The sequence below is a fragment of the Empidonax traillii genome, unplaced genomic scaffold (assembly GCF_003031625.1).
Source record: "Empidonax traillii isolate 1590-97213 ecotype Southwest subspecies unplaced genomic scaffold, ASM303162v1 scaffold6:size4315531, whole genome shotgun sequence".
NCBI lineage: Eukaryota > Metazoa > Chordata > Aves > Passeriformes > Tyrannidae > Empidonax > Empidonax traillii.
Genome location: NW_020955199.1, coordinates 3,057,383 through 3,072,527, shown reverse-complemented (window position 1 = coordinate 3,072,527; position 15,145 = coordinate 3,057,383). Strand labels below are relative to the sequence as shown.

At 40.9% G+C, this 15,145-nt stretch overlaps 1 long non-coding RNA gene across 1 annotated transcript; it reads right to left on the bottom strand.

The window, feature by feature from the left end:
- Window positions 1–3,189: 3,189 nt before the first annotated feature.
- Window positions 3,190–8,375, bottom strand: LOC114055722. Its single transcript, XR_003570811.1, has 3 exons — window positions 6,595–8,375; window positions 4,727–4,837; window positions 3,190–4,238 (listed from the first exon to the last, which is right to left on the bottom strand). It is a non-coding gene; the product is annotated as an uncharacterized LOC114055722 (long non-coding RNA).
- Between the last annotated feature and the right edge of the window lie 6,770 nt (window positions 8,376–15,145).

The following is a 15,145-nucleotide window of genomic DNA, read 5'->3' as shown; positions in this document are numbered from 1 at the left end:
CATTGGCCTTCTTGGCCACCTGGGCACACTGCTGGCTCATGTTCAGCCTCCTGTCGATCAGCACCCCCAGGTCCCTTTCTGCCTGGCTGCTCTCCAGCCACTCTGTGCCCAGCCTGTAGCGCTGCAGGGGGTTGTTGTGGCCAAAGTGCAGGACCCGGCACTTGGCCTTGTTGAACTTCATCCCACTGGGGTCAGCCCATCTCTCCAGGCTATCCAGATCCCTCTGCAGAGTCCTCCTGGCTTCCAGCAGGTCGACACTCCCTCCCAACTTGGTGTCATCTGCAAATTTGCTGATGATGGACTCAATCCCCTCATCTAAATCATTGATAAAGATGTTAAACAGGACTGGGCCCAGCACTGATCCTTGTGTTCCTTCCTCTCTCTGATCAGCTCCACCAATGAACTGATAGAAACAGAGACTTTCACATCACTATCTGTGTGTCTGTTGCAGAGTATAAAACATATGGATAGGCTGAAGAACTGGATCAGGTGCTGAAAAAAATACGCAGGTGCAGGGAATGCATGAAAGGACAAAACCATGTTTGCTGTTAAGAAATCTGATTTTAGTATTTGGTATTTGTGATACTTTACCGAGTCTAGCATTAAAACACATTTAATCACTGGCATCCACAAAACAACATATGACTTAAATTATTTGAGCAAAGGCATTTCACACAAATATTTAGTCTGTTGCCTTTCTTGAGTCAGGTAGTGGCTGAAGTTTGTAATCCTGCAAGTTTTGTCTTCAAGGAAAGAAACAGATGCAGGAGCTGTCAGCTCTGACAGGATCCAGTTTATTTACCAAGAGTGTACACAAGATGAATTAAAAAAAAAAAAAAAAAATTGTTTCTTTGTCCCCCTCCCCTCCCAAATATGTGATGCTGTGCCTGGTGTTTTCTTGCACCCACCTTCCCTGCCTTTTTGTTTGTTGCATTCCTAGGCAAGAAAACAAAACCCAAGGGATTTCTAATGCCCAACCTCCATCATTCCCTGCATTACATCAGCTCCAGTGTGGCCTTATCACAGATCCTTGTTCCTCACAGTCGCCTCTATTGTTTAAATTACCTGCACAGCCAGAATTGGTGATTTTAACAGCTTTTTTACATTTGGACCACATGGAAGATGCCTCCTGGACTGATGGGGTTCAGCTGTGCTGAAACAAACCAGTAGCACCATGGGTTGCCTGCACTGAGATGCATCTCAAAAGTATTCACAACAATGATGGGAAAAACATTGGGAATTTTGGGGGCTCAGGCAAATACACCTGCACTGTTTGCCCTGGGCCTGATCCAAACCTCTCTGAAGTCTATAGAAATATCCCCACTGATGTCAGTGGGCTTTGGATGGGGACCAAGGCTGCTCCAGAGACCTTCCTCTGGCAGTGCTCCCATTGAAGTCGAGATTATTTCCTGGCATAATAGACCTCACCGCCAGGAAGATTTTAATGATATTCAACCTGCATCTTCCATGCCTTCTGATCACCCCATTATTCCTAGTTATGGCTCATTATCTTCCTTTTCCAGGGACCCAATACTAACCTCCTTACTCAGGCACAACTAGTGCCAGTTCCGATGAAGGACGCAGGATTTCACTGACACCTTAATGTTCAGAGGCTGCTGCAATGCCCTCCTGTGATGTCATCACACAGGCAAAAAACACATGGTATTTTTGGCTGCAGAGACCACGGAGCTGAGCCTGTGGCCATACTGAAGAAAAATGAAACAACTTGCCAGTACAATTTCAAGACATAAAGCAATATGAATTTTTAAATAACATTTGATATTATAAAAATATTTACATCTTTCTATCAGGTATACATCCTCATAGCTATGTAAAAATCCATAGCAAAATTATCAGGGATAGTTTTGTTTAGTTAAGAACTCAACATTTGTGATTTAGAATAGCTTTACAATTTGCTGTGGACAACACAGATAACAGGATATTTCTCCTCAACAATCATTTATTATATATAATTTAGCCTTTCTGGATAGTTGGATTGGAACGCATCGTAAATTACCAATAGTTAAATACTTCTGATACGTACTTAAAATGGTAATTTCCTGTAGAATTGTATTCAAATCTTGGATTTTATTTAGAATTGAAACATTACATATCTCCTGTGGTGTGGGGACAAGAGTCTTCTCTTTGTGCATGATTTTGCAGCAATGGGCATGCAATGACAGGGATTTTGCAGCAGTACAATAACACTAAGGATCATATTTATTGTAGATAAAATAATAATACCAGGTAAAAGGAAGTGTGTATGGACATTACACAGTATATATTAAATACTGTGAAACACGTTACCATCCCTGACACCATGGGCTTCCCTACTCCATTCTGAAGAAATGGCATGAATTCCTCCAGCATGGATACTTGGGACTTCCTAGTGATTTTTCCAGTTAGGGATGTCATTGATGGCAAAACACTTTTTTTTCTCTACGTGCTTAATTTCATCTTTTTTCTTTCATATCTCAGTGATTAGTCATTGTAGATGTATACGTGCATTCCCTTTGCTATCAGTTATAGTCACTTTTTAGTAACTGCCCAGACATCACATACATTAAGAATTAAAAATGTAAGGTATTATTTCTGCTCCGTGTCCATCATTGTGGCCCTGACTTGCTCTGCCCACCCTAATGTTACCCTGGATTATGGCAAATGAAACTCCCTGATCCATTCAGGGTTAATGAGATAAACAAAAACACCCTCATGTTTGTGCAGCTATGGAACTGTTCTCACTGAAATTCAGTGTATTCCAGAGCCTATGAGCCCATCCAGCCTGCTTTCAATACAGCATTCTGTCCATGGGAGCAGAGTTGGGTTAGTTTTTAAGTGAAATTAGACAGTCACATTAACCACTGTGTGAAAATCTACTTGTTATTTTTAACACAGTCTTTTGTGACATATACTAAAAACTGTCCAGTTAAATTTAGACATATTTGAAAAGTGACTGGTTTTGAAGCCAGTGTGACATGAACACCATTTTTATCTGATATTACATGGATTTCACAGAACAAATATTGGGCTGCCAGAATCTCCTATTGCCGTTAAGCTTCTTTTCCTCATTAGTAACCAATCTGAAGCTGTAAGAGCCATCCATGTGTTCAAGCAAACCAACCAATCCCCTTCCCTAGGCTTTGAGGCTGAGCAGAGTAAGCAGAGATATGTCTGCTGCAAACTATTTACAATCCACAGGCAACAGCTTTTTACTGCATTTCTTTGGTTTCACCCATTTAGCCATTTCATCCCTAATAGAATAACCTAATCCATGCATACCAAAGGCGCTGTTAATATCCTGGACCTGGAAAATTAGCCAAAAACCCACAGAAAGATAAGCATAATAGGACATTGGTGATTAACATGTACATTTAGCATAATGGATCCCAGCATCAACATCTTCTGTACATTCTTCCCAATTCAGACCAGTTCTGTACATCTCGACAGTGGTGATTATATCTGATGAAACAGCAGAGCTACAGCAAAGAAACAATGCACAAAGAATGTTTGTAATGTAATATGAAAATGGTGTTCAGGATTTTAATACACTGTAATTGACCGCACTGATTTTTTTTTTTTCTGTGAAAAGATAATTTGGTATGAAAATCGTGCAGTACTTAAATAATGTAATTTTGATAATGACAGTGAAATACAATTTCTGTAAGGCAAGTGAATCACAAACTTTTTCTCATTCAAATGGAGTGTGTAATATGTCTGAATGCTGTCACTATTATACATTTTAAAAATAACTCTGCCATGAACTATTATCAAATATCATTATATTTCAAATACATAACAAAAACTAGTGAAGTCACAATACAAACATGTTGAAATGCCATGTTGAATTTATTGGGGAAGTAATGAATCCTGCAGGAGTGCATCAAACTTCTTCTTCTAGACAGTTTTACCACAGTTTTTTTTTAAAGAGCTGAACCTTAGCAGCACCTTCCCCATGTTGAGCTGAAAACTGAACCTGGGATAGGTTTTGACCTTCCAGAGATAAACATGAATTCCTATGGGTAGTCAGGGTTCCTATTGTTTCTTGTGTTGTGCCAGACTTTGAGGACAGAGGGGTTTGATCTATTGGGGGTGAAATTGCACTACTGGTAAAAATGGTCTTTATCTGTGCCATCCGTCCTGAGACTCTGGAGGAAGTGGCATCACTGCAATTCTGGGAGACCTTAAAGGAATTTGGAGGCACAGAGAGGTCAGAATGCAGGAAGGTGTCTGAGCAATTCCTGCAAGTTAGAAGCTCAGTTAGGGTTTTAATATCTAACATTCTTGCCTTTTTTTTTCCCCCTCAGGTTTCCCTCCTCCACCCCCTCACTGGAGACCCACACTGCTCTTGCTTCTCAAGAAAAGGCTCTTGGAGGAGGCTTGTGCTGTCTCCGCACATACTTTGATGTTTGTAACTGATGGTGTTCCTCTTTTTGCAGCTGGGAAGAGGAGAGGAGCAGAGAAGCTGCAGCACATCACGGGGGTCGCTGTGTAAACTGAGGTTGAGTGTCGGGTGGATGATGAGTTGGTTGTGCCCCCTTTGATCTGTGCTCATATCTGACCCCTGTGCAGATCAGCCCTTTGTCCAAGGCTGCTGGAGACACTGGGCATCCTCTGCTCTTTCCTCCAGTGTGTGTTTAAAGTGGAACATATATATGTAATGTTCCCTTATGCTCCTCTATTCCACTCCCAACAATGTATTTTATATATTGCAAATTTTACACCTTACCAAAAATACACCGTCCTGGAAGCAAACTGAGTCAAGTGTTGTCAATGTGCCCATAATCCCTTTGCAATTGTGTGAGGTGTGAAATTTGTTCGACTGTTCTCACTGGAAGATCTGAAGGGTGGGAGATAAAAAAATTGTTTAATCTCTGCCAAGTGGGCAAGGACAAATATAGATTATGTATATCTTATTTCTCTGGAATGAAGAAGGAGGAGTTGTGGTTCCAAGAGACATTCTCAGAAGAAAAAGGAAAGGAACTAGGACAAATATATATGGTACGTGCAAAGAGACAGTAACGGTTTATTGCACCAAAAGGGAAAATAAATGGTTGATTCAGCTAAATTGAAGTTCAAAGTAGAAAAAATATGCAGAATGTCCACAGTACAAACTTCTTAAAACAAGGTGTTTCTCTAACTCATGAAGCAAACCAGAAATAACATTTTTTGTGGTGGATGGATGGTCTTTTTCATTTTTTCAAAATGGTTTTAAGATAATTTTACTCTCCACTTGAAAATTATGATCCACTCATAAAAGCAGGCATTCATAATGAGAAATTTAGTCATGAATGAAAGCTAGGATTCGCAATAAAACACCCACTGGTGTTGGTGATTTTTTGCCTCTCAGTCATTACCTGAGCGTGGCACTAGGAGGCAATCTGCTATTAGAGGTGTCACCTCTCAGACATCAAAGTCTGGGAGTATCAAGATATTTCAGCACCAAATGATACTGTTCAGGACCAGTTGAATGGCAGACTGGAGATTAAAAATACCTTCCTGAGACTCTTGTCACACTTTTGGCCAATAATTCCATTTTCTAATATCCCAAATAAAGGATTGGGTGGTTAAGTGAGGTTAAGTGAGGTGATATTTAGACTCAGGTGGTGACAGGGCTGTCACAGCCAAGCTGCCTGAGTTGACAAGACACAGGTGTTCCCAGGTACAGCCATATGCAAACCATCTCAGAAAACCCATACAAGGAATATTTATACACCTCTCTCTGCTGTGGACATCTCTAGGGCAGAAAGCAGCCAAAAAGGGGCTGGGGTTGAAAACTGATAGTTTGAATTCAGGTACAAAGGCAAGAGCCATGTCAGCTCTTCCTGGATGTTGACTGCTTGACTTTGCTGTCTTACATCATCTTATTTTGACAGAAGTTCTTTTGTTGTTGTTTGGGAGCAAATGTGTATTTATATACTTTTATTAATTCTGTAAAGTATTTGGAAGTTCTGAAAGTACCAAGACAGAGCTGAAAACATGATTTTAAAAATGCTCCCACAAATGTTTACTAAGACAGAAAGTTGAATTTGACTTGGCTGTGTTTGTGCTCCTTTTGTTTACTTTATGTGAATATTTTAGCCAATAGGTTTACTATTAAGATTGTTTATGGGAACAGCACATTTTAAGCAAATATTTCAAAAAAATTCATGTATATTTTAGACTGACAAAGTCAAATGCTTTCACTAGAAATCTAATAGTAAGCTTTATTGTTTCCAATGTATGCTTTATTACACAGGCATTAAATCAAAAAGTATGTCCATGGACACGTGGGTTTATGTTTAGTCAGGAACTACAAACCCTTGGGTTAAACAGCAGCTACACAAAAAACATCACAAATCACCAATGACTCCCAAAAATTCCAGATATTAAGCACTTCCATTTATTTATAAATTTATAAATGTATAAATCCCCAGACCTTTCCATTCCCTCTAACTCTTCCTTTTGCATAAGCCACTCTTAAAGTCTGTGTTCCAAGTGCTGGGATGTGTTGTGGTATCATTGGGTAGATCAAACAATGCAAGAAAATAGAAATTGCACAGTTTCCAGACAAAACAGAGAGTTTTGAACTGGGACCATGACAGAGTAAAAACTCACAATAAATTCATTGTTAGTCTGCTTAATGCAGTTCTTCATCTGCAAGTTCTCTGGCAGCTTTGAAATCTTATCTGGCATCTTGTCTTTTAAAACCACTCCCTTCACATTTTGGAAAAAAAAAAAACAACCCTGTTTGTGTGTCTGTAATATAAACATAATTAACATAGGTGGTATATGGAATTAATGCTGCCTGTAAGCAAAGAGCTTCACAATTAAATCAGAGATTTGCTGCTATGCAGGTTGAAGACATGAGCTTGGCTCAGCAGACAGTGGGTTTTTTCCACGGTCCATAGATTGTCATTCCATGCCTTGTGTCAGCACAACTGCATTAGGAATATCACCACTTGCATCAGCTCACATTAATATTATTTTTAAGACAAAATGGTCCTTGATATGACACTGCCACACAACAACAGAAACAATTGTGCTGTGGAATGTTAATATGAAAGTTTATATATGATAACATTACTGTTTGTTTTTAATAATTTTTCCAATGGAAACAACTACTATTTCAGTGAGTCATTTTATTTTCTTGCATTTCCTGGCAAGTGCTGCAGGACTGTTTAAGGAATAGAAAAACAAGCTGGCTGCAGCTCAGCAGAGAGGCTGATTCCATGGGCTGTGCTAGGTGGAGAATTCCATTTAAACCAGTGGTCTGGACTGGGCATACAAGATGGGCTGCCTTTTTCAGCTTCTAAACTATGCCCTCTTGTACTGAAACACTGTAAAACAACATTAATTAAGACTTCAGATTCAAACCAGAGCTCTCAGTGAACATATGTATTTCCAGATCATTCCATGCTATGTAATACTAGAAATATTGAAGCTTGCTTACAAAAGGGAAGTAACGGAAAATGTAATCATGTTGGTGTATTTTGGGAAATACATCAAATTTTGTTAATAGTTTGAAGAAAATTTTAAACTGAGGAATACAACTCTAGTTCTAATTACTACCCTATCAAAGATATGTCAGGGAAAAGAAATTATTTCAAGCTTTTATAAATTATTTTTGGCCCATTTTAATGTGTTTATCATTGGCCACTGTGATTTAGGACAGTGAACATTTTCACTGTTATCTCTTTTCAGAAAGAAGCAAAACATTCTGGCCCAAAATTGATAGGTGCCGTTACTCTGTTTGGATCTGAACAAGAATGTGAAATTTTTTTTCTTTCAGCTCTCCTATGCTCATCTGGTCTATATTTCCACCTAAACAGGACAAATTCTGCAGCCATTTAAATCCACCCAACCCTATCGACCTCAACCATACTCTTACCCTGATTTACAGCCTCATTAGGATTTTAATGATGTAAATGAAGTAGAGTTTGCTCCTAAATCTTCCCTCTAAATTGGAGAGCGTATTCACCTCTGTGTGCAGGATGTGCCTCAAACAGGGAATGCGCAGCTAAAACTTGGCAGTCCAGGCCAGGGGTAGAGGGTGGATTTCTTTTTTAAAGCTGAGCTCCCACCTTTCCCAAGATAAGCAGCCGCACATTCCCGTGTATCTTGTAAAATCTTTAACAGTCCTACACATGCATGTACAAGTGTAGCACTGTTTTTACAAGATAGACTACAATTCCTTCTCACATATCTTTGTGATGAGGGAATCGAGTCATCAGTCTAAATATATTTGGGGTTACTGAAGCTGCAAGACTGCAGGAAGAACAGGCACTTCCCAGCTCCTGGTACCTGTGGAACAAAAACAGGTTCAGGCATAAAATATCTAAATGGGTGACAAATAAGAAAGGACAGAGGGGCTTTATCTATCTATCTATCATCTATCTATCTATCTATCTATCTATCTATCTATCTATCTATCTATCTATCTATCTATCTATCTATCTATCTATCTATCTATTGTCTGTCTGTCTATCTATCTATCCATACGTCTTGCCTTACAGCTTGTTCCAGAGCTCAGAAAAGCAGAATTCTCATTAACATCAGTGGCCTGAATCAGTTCCTGAAAAAGAAAACATAGTGTATCACTTTCAGTATCTTCTATAAATTTAAGCCAGAGAACCTTTGTGACTCCTAACACCCTGTATATTAAACAGTGCTCTGAAAGATTTAATATTTATATTACACAAATCCCCCTGTGTTTAAATTGTTTAAAGGTGCCATAACCGGCACGTTTATTCTGACCCAATGCTCGCTGTAGCTCGGATGTGTAATTCCTCATAGAGACTCATGTTACCCAAAATCATTCTCCTCCCACCCTCAAAACTGCACCAGAAAAAAACATTTGCCAGAACTTGCTCCAGAAGGCTCATTTCCATATATCCTTCTCTGAAATAAAAAACTAGGAAAGCAGAATGATGGGAGATCAGAACGACCCTGGGCCCTTGGTTTGATATGTTGAGCCTGGAGTTTACTCAGCCATTGCCCTTCCAATGCCAATAAATTGTAAACACTGTCACATATGTTATATATCATTAATGGAGAATGATATACAGTTTTATATGCATAAAAGAACGATATACAGTAATGCCCCCTCTATGACTGGGGGGGTGCCTGACCAGGGACACAAACTTACAAGATTATTAGTGCAAGATCAGGCTGTGCATCACATGGACAGATCCAAATAATTCTGCCCAAGAGAAAGGAGTTAATAATTTCTTCCTTCTATCAAATTAGGGCTGTTTGGGTTTTGAGTTTATTTTAAAGCACATTGGAGCTTGATGACTTTTAGTCACAGGTGAAGTGCTGTGAAGTCAAGAAGCAGAAGGATTTTTAAAGATCTTACATAACTTCAGTGATATTTTTAAGCATATTAATTGGCAGGTGCTTCACACAAACATGGAGGTGACTTTCTGAAAATACAAACCTGCCCCTTGAGTGCAGCAATTTTATTTCGTGGCTTCTATAAACAACCAAATTCATCACCTGTAAAATCGAAGAAGGTGGCACTAGATTTTAGAAAGAAGTAATCAGATGGAAGCTTTTCTCCCCAAAACAAAATGAAGCTGTGAATAGACCAAATCAAGAAGGGAACATGATCAAAATTAGGCAGTTTATAAATATACAGTGCACAGGAATACAGCAAGCCCGTAGGTGGTGGGCAGCCCCATCACTCACCTGCCTGCAGATGTCACAGCTGGAAAAGGCTGTGGAAAGAGGTGGAAAAAATCCAAGTGTTTAATAATAGTGCTGTGAGTCGCTGGGTGTTATTAATTTTCACTCTATTGCTGGGTGCAGGCTTAATACCAACACAGAGAAACCCTCAGCTCACACGGGAGCTGGAGGAATAGGGTGCTGTTACACCTCACCTTGAAGGTGACAGGCAGGGCTGTGCAATACCCATGTTTATGCATTAATACGCAGAAACCTGCTTTAGTAGGCTTGGGTTTTGGGGCTTTTTTCTTTTTTTTTCCCCTGGATATCTTAATTCTGCTGATGCAAAGCGCAAGTGAAATTACAGGTGCCCGTCTGCGGTGCAGGATGCTGATAAACAACTCACCACTTCGCAGTGGCTGGTCACATCTGGAGCCTTTTGGGATGCAAAAAGTACTGGAGGATTATTGCAAAACTTGGAGGCACTTGTGTTTGCCATAACTTTTGTTTTTAACCTAAATTTGTAGTGTCATCCCCCCCCCCCCATTACAGGATTTTTCTTATTATTTATATTATATTATACTTATTTAGCTAACTAGCTCAGTCAGCAGTGAAGCAGAGAGTCAGACCTATAGCTCTTGTCAGGAAACTTTTCCAGTTTGACCTTAGACTGAGACAGGCTGGTATAAAACTATGGATCGGTGGATTCTGTTCCATTAATTCCAGCATATTTTAGAACTCCGCAACCCTCAGTCCCCAACTCTGACTGAGTTAGCATACAGTGTTAGACGTCACTGTTCCCTGGCAGAAAAAAAAAAAAAAAAAAAAAAAAAGGCATGATAAATTTGAAATTTTTTCCACCTTTAAGTTGTCATAATACTTCCATAACAGAAAATCAACACACAAAGAGAGATGGATAGGTGGATCCACAATACAGACTGTGAAGTCTGTATGGATCTGGAGTCCCTTACTCTGGTATTTTCTTCTTTGTATAGTTATTCCTGTATGGAATAGGTGGATTTAACACCCAGTTTGATGCAGTCTTCTACCATTTTCAAAGCACTCAGTCTGTCTTGAAAAAATCCCTACTGCAATTCAAGAGGCTGTAATGAACTAACACCTATTTATAACATTATTTGCCATTTCCACTTGCCAGTGTGTGCACAGAAACACAAAGGGGGCTCAAGGAAGGTTTCACCTTTTGCATTCCTCGCACACATTTTGAAATCCTTGCAAAATTTCCATCAGGTCACTGTAGTAATAATTATGCATGTATGCAGTTAATGTTCCCTGACTGCTTCTGATCCTCTGTGTCTGTCCCTTTCTGTGCTCTCCTGTGGAGATCATACAGGCAGGATGGAACACACAGACTGGTCACAACTCCACACCCTGGAAAATCTCTAAGCCCTGCTCCTGGAGGAAATATTTCAACCAATGCAAAATAATAATTAAAAAATAAAACAAAACAAAACAAAACAAACCACCAACACAGAACCCCAACCCTAAATGCTCATCTGCACATTTACTGTCCCCCCCAACATTTAGTAAGTGTTGTGTTAGAAATATCTGAAATGGCTTTGATGTTTTTTCTGTGATTATCCACAATTTCCTGTTATGTAAGGTATCTCTCAGGAGACTTCAGACTCAAGAATAGGTTGCACTGGGAATTATCACTAAGATCTGGCCCAGTCTGGCTTTTTAGCTCACTGAGCATTGCTGCTGTGCAGAGCACTGTATTTTTCCTATACTGTTTAGTTCTGTTTATATAAAATATTCACTCTGAAACCGAGAATGCTCCAAATTTATCCTCTTGTGGCACACATGATCTTTCATGAGAATCCAGTTAAATATAGGGGGGGTTATGCTTTTTTTGCTTCAGAGAAGATATTGTCAAGTTGGGTCTGGCTTTCTTCCCCTCCTGTTTGAAGGTCAGTGATCATTTAGGACAGATTTCTATCATGCATTTCAGATGCTACGGCAGTGTCTGTAGCAGGAGACAGGCCATAATTTATCAGTGAATCTCCAGCTGTTCTCCAACCCCTTGCTGGTGAGGAAGTGCAGGGAAGCCTGGTTTCATTAAAGCTTCCACTTGATGACGGTAAACACTTAGTTTAGTCTTCAGTCCTACACGCTAATCCTGACCCATCAGGAATTATTTGCCTGCACACTGACAGTTATGGGAAGAGAACAGATCCTTCTTCCCCCCACCATGCGCTGATGTCACCTTTGAGAACTGCCTTGGGGAGAAGTTGGACATGTGCCTTTGAGGGAACTCCTCCATCCAAGCATAAGACCATCCTTCTTCCACTTCCATGTGTTTACTGTAGCATCGCCTTCTCACATTCACACCTGGCAGTTTGTGTTCTCTTACTGTCCTCTCACAGCTGCTGCATTCCAAGTCTGGTCCTCTCCCAGTTCCATCCTGGTGTACTGCTCTTGCACGAAGAGTGCATGTCTGTGTTTACAAATGTACATGCTTTTACAATGAATTATATGCATATCCAGGGCTTTTCTCCCCATTGTTTCCCACACCTTCTTGCCTTTCTTGACATCTTCTACACACAAAACATCACAAGACAGCTCCTTCCCAGCTCCACAGCTCAGTGCAGAAATACCTATGGCATTCAGATCTCAACAGTAAAATGTTTTAAGAGATATTTGAACTGTTAAATGAGTCAAATATATGAAGTTTTTATTAACCAAGCTGGCTATTAACACACAGATTTCCTTTGTGGTTTTTTGCCCTACCTACCTGCAGACAACCAGGACTCACTTAACCCTGCTTTTAGTCTCCATCCCTGCATTCCGAAAGGAAACAAAGAAACTTTCACATTCAGTCAAAATCGACTGAAAAACCTGTACTTCTGGCTGAGACACAAATGCAAACAGAACAAAAACAAGATGTGGGTGCCTTGTTGCACCTTCAGGGGAACCAGGCACCTGTGCTGTTGTGCTGTTGGCCAGTGCCACCCATCCCACACACCATTACATCAGATCTGACCTCTCCGAGGAGCCCTGCCTGACCCTGGCTCCCATGGCTCTGATCTAGAACACTCCCAGCAAAGCCCTGGCTCAACAGTGTCTCCAGCACCATTCTGCACTGTCAGCAGGCAGGGAGCAAGAACCACCAGGATTTATAGCTCTCCAAATTCTGCTGATTCATGGGCACGGCCAGAACTGAATTGTGCCATACCAGTCCTATTCATAGCCCTTCCACCCCTGGAGCAGCCTGCAATATTTCTGAAGACACTGCTGCTGGTGACAGGGGCTGAGCATCACCTGTGCATCTCCCTCACCCCACAGGACCAGAAATCACCACCAGTTTCTCACCCACAACTTTACTCTAGTTCATAGTTGGGATTTTGCCATGGAAATGTGGTGCCTGGGTAATTTACTGATTATGGCATCCAGATTTATGGATGAATTTAAGAATAAAAATATAAAAATTGAAGGCTGCTGTTCAACCAAAATGCATTTTGGGTTGGTGTGGTGCAGGAACTTCATCCCACAGGATGAATTTTCCTGTTATTATTCACTCCAGCAACTCCAGGGCTGGATGCTCAGGTGCTCCATTTGACCCTCAAGTCTTTCCTGACTGTGGCTGTTGTACCTCTGAGGACTGGTAAATGATATAAGGACCATGGTCAAAGGAAGAGGATATGAGGGTTAACAAGCTGCTGGCATTTCTCCTCAGCTTTGTGGTCTGCTGAGTGCACAGAACAACCCCATGCCCAAGTAAGCACGTTTGGGATCCTTATCAGGAAGGAATCTAAACTTGGGCCCAGAAGATTTATGGCAAAATGGGGATCCCACGTAGTTGCAAAGAGTTCACTGATACCGCTACTGTGACAGGGAAACAAATGTCTCTGTGGTTTCCCAGCCCCATCCCCAGGAAAGGAGTGAGGGACTGCCTGTCAGCACGGGGGCTGCGAGCTCACACCTACCAGCAGCTGGAAGGGGACATTTTAGACCACAGTATCTTACTTAGCCCTTCAGTTCCAAACACACACTTTTTTTGGGTACCTGTGTTCCACCTTTACTGAATGGAGCCCATTCAGTGTACTTAACACTTCGAGCAATTAAACTGCAGCGCAATTAGTGCTGGTGTTGTGATTGCTCAGGCAGGATCAGGGCTGAGTTGTGCTAAGCTCTTCCAGACGGGTAGATAAAAGTCTCTGATCCACAAAGTAGACAAGCATTAGTAGAAATACAAGAGATAAAGCTGAAAAAACAAAAGAAAGCCTGGACAGCAGCTCACGCTTGTCCAGGCTGAGGGGCTGGCATGGAGAAGAGGGCAAGGAGAGGTGGCTCTGCTTGGCCTTACAGAGCACTAACTGCCATTACAGTCACTATCAAAGTTAAAGGAAATTGCATCCCTTTTACTGTTGAAATGTACAAAATATACAAAGCTTTCCCAGCTTCCATAAAAAGTTAAGTATATTAGAAAACAGAGGACATGAGCTTGCTGTTGTTCTTCAGCCTCAACTTGTATTGCTTTCAGTGGCCATTTCACCTCAATAAAGACAGAACACAGGCACAATGTTTCTAATTACAAGTGGCATTTCTAAGCCTTCTGTGGTCAGTGCCCAATCCAAAAAAGTGACTTCACTTTTGACTCTGGCAGTACGGATGCTCTGTGCAGGAGACAGGCTGCAAACTAGTTTCCGTCCTACTTCAGTAATAGATTCATGATCCAAAAAGAATCTTAAAACACTTTACTCTAATATTCAGACTTGAAGCTTTCCTTCTGCAAAGGGTTTTATAACCCAGCCATAAAAGACTGCCTTTGGAAGTTGACTTCAAAGGTCTTAGGAAAGCTGTGGATTTTTAGATTTGAAGTTACCTGTTAAAGAAGAGATAAACAAATTGGCAGCTTGCATGACCAAATCTGCCCTGACCAGTTGAAATGAGTCAGAATAGAGTTAACTTTGCACAGTTAAAATGTGCAGGATGCTTCAATGCAGAAACTCTTTCAGCTGTGCTTCCTGGAAGGTGAAACAGGTGGGGATGGATGTTGCTGGGATGAAGGTTTGTGGAGTGTGACCCCTGGCCCTTACCTGTGGGCAAGGGCACACAGAACAAGAGGGGAAAGACAGATAGAGTGCCAGAAATGTAAAGAAAGAACCAGAATGAACACTGATATCTGTTTTCTGCGTGGCAGACAGCCAGAAGAAATATTTCTGTACTGGGTGGATAAGAGCTCGTCTTCTGCTGAGGTGTAACCAAACCCCACTGAGACTCCTGTAAACTTTCAAGGAATTGGCAGGGGCCAGGGGAATCCACGTGGGAAAAAAACCCAGTTTTTATCCAAACGAGATGTAGATGTTCTCATGGATGAGCTCTTCACCATTTCCTTCGAGAACACTGTTGGATGTTCACTGTTAGGAGTTCTCCCTTTACTTCAATGACTTATTTATATTATTGATTTCCACCCAGTTTGCCTAGTTATACCATTTTCTCTGCAGTCAGCTATTCTGTGTAAACCCCAAGGATCCATCTTTCC